The following is an 8141-nucleotide window of genomic DNA, read 5'->3' on the forward strand; positions in this document are numbered from 1 at the left end:
CAGCAGATGGCCAACTCCTCAGACATGAGAATCACTCTGCTGCTTCTTTCCCCCTCTGTTCTGTATCTGGCTAGTATGCCTAGTTGTCTAGACAGTAGGTGTCAAGTAATTCTTCTTCAAACCTTGGGATAAGCTGATCTGAAGAGCCAAGTCCTTCTACATCCTTCCATTACTTGCACACAAATGCTTAAAATAAAAAATCAAACCCAACCTGCAAGTCTTTGCTGGCCCTTTGGAGGGGAACACATTTCTCCAACAAGTTATAGCAGGCATGAAATCCCAGATTAGAGATAGAATTAAAATTAAACAGAGAATTGAACTAAGGGGCAACTGGACTTCTGTGGAGTTGTGCCTGCTTATGCTATCAGTGAATTTGTTCCTTAGTCTCTCTGAAACATTATCATTAATAAAAGTTCAACACGAATTTCTAAATCACTAGGGGAAAAGTGTTGAAATGGAAAATTGCAAGAGGATGACCGCACAGGTTTAACTATACTGTACTGTCACCCTTCACTAACTCCTTAGTATTTGCTTTACTTCCCAAAGGGATACCTAGTTAATAAGTTTTTAGTCCTTTTAAAGTATGTTGTAAGCTCTAAACTGCTGCAATTTTGCTCATTCTAATGGACCACTGGCAAACACACACACGTACACACAGAAAGATGCAATTACAGAAATTACCTAGACAACAAGTTCCAATGATGCATTAGTTGCATGGTTTAAAGAGAGTCTTTACTCAAAACACACGAAGCCTATGATAAGAATAACTAAAACATTCAAATCAGATCCTTTAGGTAGAGCCCTGGTAATCCAAACAGTGTTTTACTAGCCAATGTTTTTGAATGGTCGGAAACGTATCTTTGGATGCTATACCCACAGTTCATCAGTACATACGTGATGGGGAATTCCTTAGCAGCAGTTTTATTATGAATATAATGAGTATAAATAGAATAAAAACCTACAGCCATATCAGAAAATGAGTACAGTTCAGCTCCCGCAAACCTCTAATCCTGAGAGGTGCTCTCTGAAATTTTTTATCCTCTGCCAGATTCCTGGTGAAGAGAGTTGGGTGTAACTGATCAAGTTTAAAAAGCTCATCCTGTGCTGGGATCTTAAAGTGTAATTGCACTTTAGATGGCTGTTAGAAAGCAGTTTGTCTTTAGTGTCTGAGAATTCACAAGTTGTAACTAAGGCCTGGTCTACACTACATGGTTAGGTCGACGTAAGCTGCCTTGCGTCAACCTAGCTGTGGAAGTGTCCTCGCTTAAATTTGTCTCCTGCCACCAACTTAAGTGCCTCTCTATGCCAAATTAGTAACACCACCTCCCAGAGCAGAACAGACACTGTGTCGCTTACATCGACTATTACTGGCTTTCAGGAGTGATCCAGCTATGCCTCATGTTGACAATACAATCGATACTAGTCTTCCTGGTGAGAACGCACACCGCCGACGCAAGGACCCAACTGTGCGCACACAGAAGTGATTTAATAACTGCGATGGCTGTATGCTGATGTAAGTTAGGTCGACATACGTCATGTCTACACTACAAAATTAAGTCTGAATGGATGGGGGCGGAATGGACAACTGCCCCAAAGCAGAATAAGAAACCATTCACAAAATGAGTACAATTCTTATGAATGAGTTAGCTTGCATTTAGATGGAGCACTGAAGAACCACAAAGAATGATGAAATGCAGTAGATGGAATCATTTACTAGGCTTGATTCAGTCTCTGGACTATTCTGCAGAGTCTGTAGGATCATGTAAAGAAATACCTGACACAGAATCACATAGAACTAAATTTTTCAGGAGTTTATATCAGGGCCGCCCAGAGGGGGGGGGGGGGCAAAGGGGGCAATTTGCCCCGGGCTCCGCAGGGGCCCCCAAGAGAAGAGCGGAGGCTCCCGCCTCCGCCCCTCTCCTGGAGCCTCGGCGCATCAAGCGCCGAGACTCCGGCCAAGCCCCTGAGCCCCGCCCCGATCCGAGCCGCGTGGTGAGGGGGCGGGGCTGGGAGCTCCAACGGGGCCTGAGCCCCGCCCCGCTCAGAGCGCCGTGGGGAGGGGGCGGGGCAGCTGCCTCCGCTCGGCGTGGAGCTCACAGCCCTGCCCCCTCACCATGGGGCTCTGAGCGGGACGGAGCTCAGGCCCTGCCGGCGACGCGCTCGGTAAGAGGCCGGGACCGGGGCCGGGGAGAAGCCGGGGCCGGGGCCAGGTGGGAGAAGCGGCGGCCGGGGCCAGGCGGGGGGGGGGGGAAGAAGTGGCGGCCGGGGCCAGGCGGGGGGGGGGGGGCGGAGTGGCGGGCGGGGCGCGGGGGGGGGGGGGGCAGAAGTGGCGGCCGGGGCCAGGCGGGGCGGGGGGGGGTTGAGAAGCGGCGGCCGGGGCCAGGCGGGGCGGGGGGGGGTTGAGAAGCGGCGGCCGGGGCCAGGCGGGGCGGGGGGGGGGGTGAGAAGCGGCGGCCGGGGCCAGGCGGGGGGGGGGGGGGCAGCGGCGGCCGGGGCCGGGTGGGAACCGGGCGGGGGGGGGGGGGAGAAGCGGGACCCGCTGCCGTCGAAGCGCAACCCGGTCTTCGGCGGCAGGGGGCCCCGTCTGTTCCGGGACCCGCCGCCGAAGTGCCCCGAAGGCCCGCGGGGGGGGCCCCCCCCCCCGCCACCGAATTACCGCCGAAGACTGGGCGGCGGGTCCCGCTTCGGCGGTAATTCGGCGGCGGGGGGCTCCCGCCGCGGGTCTTCGGGGCACTTTGGCGGCGGGTCCCGGAACAGAAGGGCCCCCCGCCGCCGAAGACCCCGGGCCCCTGGAATCCTCTGATCACTTCAAGCAAGTACAGCTATTTCCATTGTGTTGTTAAAAGGCAGCAACTAATGCTATCCAAATAGTGACTTTAAAGAGGTGGAGGCAGAACAATGGACTGAGAGACTCTAGAGCTTCCTTTTCCACCTATGGATCAAAAAGAACCCACACCAACTGCACAACTGGAATTCTGTGTCATTAAAAACTACAGCAGGATTCTCTCATACACTTTTTCATACCTCATGATCTTATCTGAGGTCACATGAAATCAGCAGACTACAATAATTCTCAATCCACTCAGATCATACGACTCAGTTTTGAGCCATTAACCACTTCAGGTATTTTGCATTGCCAACAGATAGAAATTAGAAACATAAACCAAACATTATACATATAAACCATAATTCAGCATGAGATTTTAAAAGTTTGCTTCTTCTATTGTATACGCAGTATCACTGCAGAAGGAAACAGCCTGTTTCATACTTAGCTGGCTAGCTCCATGCCTTCTTTTGGCGTGGGGTAAAAGTAAAAGCAGACATCTCCGCTGCTACAATGATCAACACTTACCCACATCCCCAAACCCACCTTTCAAAATCCAAGAGTCCTATGCATGCCAATCACCATATGTGGTATAACGCATCCAGCACACTAAATGCCCAGCAACTATGTGGGTGAAGCCAAACAACGACTATGCTCTTTAATAAACTCAGAGGAAAATGATAAAAGACACCATATCTCACATGGGTGAATATTTTCCACAAAACAATCACTCCACAGCTGAACTCTTAGTCCTCATCCTCCAAGGAAAGCTGCACAATGCCTTCAAAAGATGAGCCTGGGAGCTTAAATTAATAACCTTGCTAGTCATTAAAAATCATGGTCTTAACAAAGATACTTGATTTATGACAATCTGTAACCCACTAACCCCCCTTTTTGTCCGACAACTGCAGCGGTGTTAATGTGCCACTTCACCTTGAATGGTCTCTTAGAATATGTGAGAGAAAAAGTGGGTGAGGTAATATCTTTTATTGGAGCAACTTCTGTTGGTGAATGAGGACATGCTTTCTAGCTACACAGACCTCTTCTTCAAACAGTGCAAACAGACTCATAGGCTTTGGCTACACTTACACTTCAAAGCGCTGCCGCGGCAGCGCTTTGAAGCGCTAAGTGTAGTCAAAGCGCCAGCGCTGGGAGAGAGCTCTCCCAGCGCTGTCCGTACTCCACCTCCCTGTGGGGAATAACGGACAGTGCTGGGAGCGCGGCTCCCAGCGCTGGGGCTTTGACCACACTGGCGCTTTGCAGCGCCGCAATTTGCAGCGCTGCAGAGGGTGTGTTTTCACACCCTGCTGCAGCGCTGCAAATTTGTAAGTGTAGCCAAGCCCATAGACTGTGTTACAATATGTGTTAACTGCTTATGCCAAACAATCTATTCCACCTTTATTTAGCTGTGACATTTCCCAAACCTGAAGAGCTCCATGTAAAATTGAGAGCTTGTCTTTTTCACCAACAGATGCTGATCCAATAAAAGATATTACCTCGCCTTGTCTCTCTACAGTCTTAAAGTCAGCTGTGAACACTGATATATGGTGAACAGTGTTATCATGCTTGGCATGACCATTGTTATAAGGTGATGTTGGGTTGAATTGCTGTTCCAATAATTTACGTTTATTAGTTGAGCTGTCACCAGTTATGCGGCAAGCTAAAGCCCAGCTCATATTGAATCTCAAGTCCAAGCCATGTGAGGCGTAAAAATGGGGCTGAGCCATCTTATATGTTAACTTATTAATCTTTGAGGAACATGGCAAAGAAGGCAGTAGCGCACAGCTAAGAGACTATTAATTCTTGGGCCTGAATCTGGAAACTGGATCTTCTGTAAGTAGAATGGGGTTAGCAAGAGAGATTATCTGGTTTTAGGGGCAATTAATGTAATGTTCCTGTAATGGGGTGGTACCCGCCTCCCACGGGCACCCCCTGGCCGAGTCCATGTGCCTGCACACACACTCTCTCTCTCTCTGTGTCTGATTGAGGTAGGTCTTCAGCGACTCAACCCTCTGGCTAAGTTACACTCAGTTGGTGTGTGAAAAGAAACACAAACCCCTTCTGGGGTATACAGTCCAATAGGGGCCTATTCCAGTACCCTCAGTTGGTCTCTCTCTTCCTGCAACCCTCCCTCATCTCTTTATCAGAGGAGTCTCAGGACCCTTCAGTTGGTGTTGGCCTGCAGCCCTCCCTGACTCAAGTCCTTAAACAGTCCAATAGGGGCCTATCCCACTACCCCTCCTCTCTGATCTGCAGCCCTCCCTGGGCTCAGTCTTTATTCGTCCTGCAGCTCCTTCTGGGCTAGACTTCAAATAGTCTCTGGTATGGGGCTGTGCCCCCAGGTTTTCCTCCCTGGAGACTCTTTGCTCTTTCTGGGCCTCTCTGCCCCCAGCTCTCCAGCTGGGCCACTTAACAGTTCAGATCCCCTTACGGGGGTGAATCACTGTTCAATATTTAGGCCACTTCCCCAGTGCCTAATGGGGGAGGGGGAACCTGGGCTTGCCTACTGCTCCAGGTCCCAGTCCAGGGACCCTATGAATACCAGCTGCTGCTGCATCCCCTTTAAGTCCACTACTGCTGCTACTGTTCCTTGGGCCATTTCCCCACGGCCCCTTCACCTTCGCCAACTCCTCATTCTTACTGTAGAGCTGAAAAGTCTTGTACTCAGTCCGAGCCAGGAAGAGGAAATCTTGACGAAGATGTGGAGGGGGACCCAGAGGCAAAGGACGACTCAAAGGTCAGAGATGCATGCAGCCCGGAGCTCTTCTCTACCCCGGAGGAAGCTAGCCAATCACAGCTGTCGGAGCTTGGCAAAGCCCAAACAGGAGAGGAGGACCCGGGCAAATGGCTCGGATTTTGGGAATCGCTGAAGCGAGTTGTTGGGGGCAGGAGGGTTGCAGAAAGCAGGCTTGTGTCTGTATGATGCGCGTACCACCACATGCCTAGTCTGAGTGGTGGAACAGGGTGTTGATTGACTCCCTCACTTCATGGGAAACTGCCTCAGAGATCCCCGCGAAACTCTCATGGAGATACTGGGCAATCCGCTGCCAGAGGTTCTTTGGCAGAGCTACTTTGTTTCTTGCCCCATTAAGGGTAACTTTCCCACGCCACTCTGCCGTCACTGGAGGGAAGAGGGGGGCATTGCTGCACTCAGGCAAGCCGCATAAGGGCCAGGGCAGAAGCCACAGTTTTGGAGAAGACCCTCCCTTGATTCCTTGCTCACCATCAGCAGTGAGATATCTTCCATAATGAACACAGCCTGTGGAAAATGTGGGGATAGGAATGATTATAAGGCCCCCCTACAGTGCTGGCTCTCCCCAAGAGCCCCGTGCCCTGTGTACAGTATGGTCCTGGAACACTGATTTCCCCTGAGGTGACTCACCATTTTGCGGGTCTTGTGGCTCGGGAGTGCTTGCCTGGGGTCAGCCAGTTAGTGACAGGTATATGAATAGAGGCCAGGTTTTAAATCAGTGGTCTGAGTTGAAAACAATACTGCTTCTATAAAATGTTGAATTTTGGCTTTACAGATATGATCTTGAGAGCCCAGCCTCCCTCTGTTATCGCCAGCTGAACGGCTGCGCAGAACTAGAACGCAGCCACGAAAAACTAAAGAGGACTTTCTGCGTGAGGTCATGATGCACTCCCTGGGTGAAAAACAAGAACTGAAGAAGTGGCAGGACAGCGAGATGAGGGACCGAAAGAAGAATGCAGCACACCAGAATGAAGCCACGGAGTGGCTCTTAAACATTATGGAGCGCCAGGTGGAAACGATCCAGTTACTACTAGCACTGCAAACCAAGCAACTCCGCGCCTGCCCTCCCCTGCAGCCACTGTCGCAAAACTCTTTCCCATACGCCTCCCAGACACCTCCAAAACACTCTTATCAACCTCCAGGCTCCAGTCTGTACCGGCTGCTTTCCACTCCTGCCCCATCGCAGTCCAGCCTTGTGGACTCCCAGTACCCACTGCACTCAACGCTCGTCCCTCTGCAGTTTATCCCTGCTCAAGTATAGTACCACTGCACGTACTCAAAAGGAGAAGGTTGGATATGATACCTGGACATACATAAATCTTTAACTGTCCCGGGACCCCACCTCCTCCTGGGATCTTCCCTCCCCCCGAGCTCCCGCAGTGATGATGTGTTTTTTGTGTTTGTCACTCTCCTCCAGTTGTTTTTTAATAAAATAATTGTTTTGGTTTGAAAGCAATCTTTATTTGATTAACTGAAAGCAAACAGAGCCCTGCAAAGCAACAAGCAATTTTCTTACACCTTCATAGTCCATTGTCTGCACCAATCACAATCACCTCTTAGCATTACAAGCATTGCACTCCCAAGCATAGCAACAAATCTTGGTAGCTTTAAGCTTCAAACTGCTCCCTCAAGGCATCCCTGATCCTTATGGCCCCACGCTGCACCCCCTAATAGCTCTGGTCCCTGGCTGTTCAAATTCAGCCTCCAGGCACTGAGCCTCAGGTCCAGCCTTGAGTGAAGCTTTCATCCTTCTCTTCACAAATATTATGGAGCGTACAGCATGCGGCTATAAGCATAGGAATATTATCATCGGCCAGGTCCAGCCTCCCATGTAGGCAGCACCAGGGGGCCTTTACATGGCCAAAAGCACACTCAGCAGTCATTCAGCACTTTCTGTGTTAAACCACTCCTTACTGCTGTCAAGGTGCCCCTTATATGGCTTGATAAGCCATAGCATTAATGGGTAAGCGGGGTCTCCCAGGATCACAGTAGACATTTCGACTTCTACGGCAGGGGTTCTCAAACTTGTGACCCCTCAGGGGGGTCGCGAGATTATTACATGGGGGTCACGAGCTGTCAGCCTCCACCACAAACCCCACGTCACCTCCAGCATTTATAATAGTGTTAAATATATAAAAAGTAATCTCATATCGTAGCTACTACGCACGGTGAGATCAATGTCAAACTCCTCTTGCCGTTGTAGTTTAAGGAATAACTCCACCGCCACTGGTAACATGTTAGTGAGAGCGAGCAGCATATTGCTCAACAGTGCAGGATCCATTCCTGCAGACCGAAGAGGCAGAGCGTGCAGTACACAAACCATTGGAAGGTGGCGCCAAATGCAGACGGAAGCACAGGGATTGCTGGGATGGGAAGCAATGCATCTCGGGGCATTGGGACAGGAGCCAGGATGCTCTCCCGCCTTCCCACAACTCTTAGCAGCAGCAGCAAAAGAGATGCACTGTGGGATAGCTGCCCAGACTGCACCGCTCCAAATACCACTGAAATGCCGCAAGTGTGAACATGCTATTGTGCAGGCAGCTGACAGCACACAACAGCAGTTTC

The 8141-nt window shown here is 50.5% G+C and overlaps 1 long non-coding RNA gene across 1 annotated transcript; it reads left to right on the forward strand.

Moving 5' to 3' along the window:
- Positions 1-2110: 2110 nt before the first annotated feature.
- LOC123344267 lies at positions 2111-6936 on the forward strand. Its single transcript, XR_006572493.1, has 3 exons — positions 2111-2163; positions 5471-5561; positions 6352-6936. It is a non-coding gene; the product is annotated as an uncharacterized LOC123344267 (long non-coding RNA).
- Positions 6937-8141: the final 1205 nt, after the last annotated feature.

This window comes from Mauremys mutica, chromosome 11, assembly GCF_020497125.1.
Source record: "Mauremys mutica isolate MM-2020 ecotype Southern chromosome 11, ASM2049712v1, whole genome shotgun sequence".
NCBI lineage: Eukaryota > Metazoa > Chordata > Testudines > Geoemydidae > Mauremys > Mauremys mutica.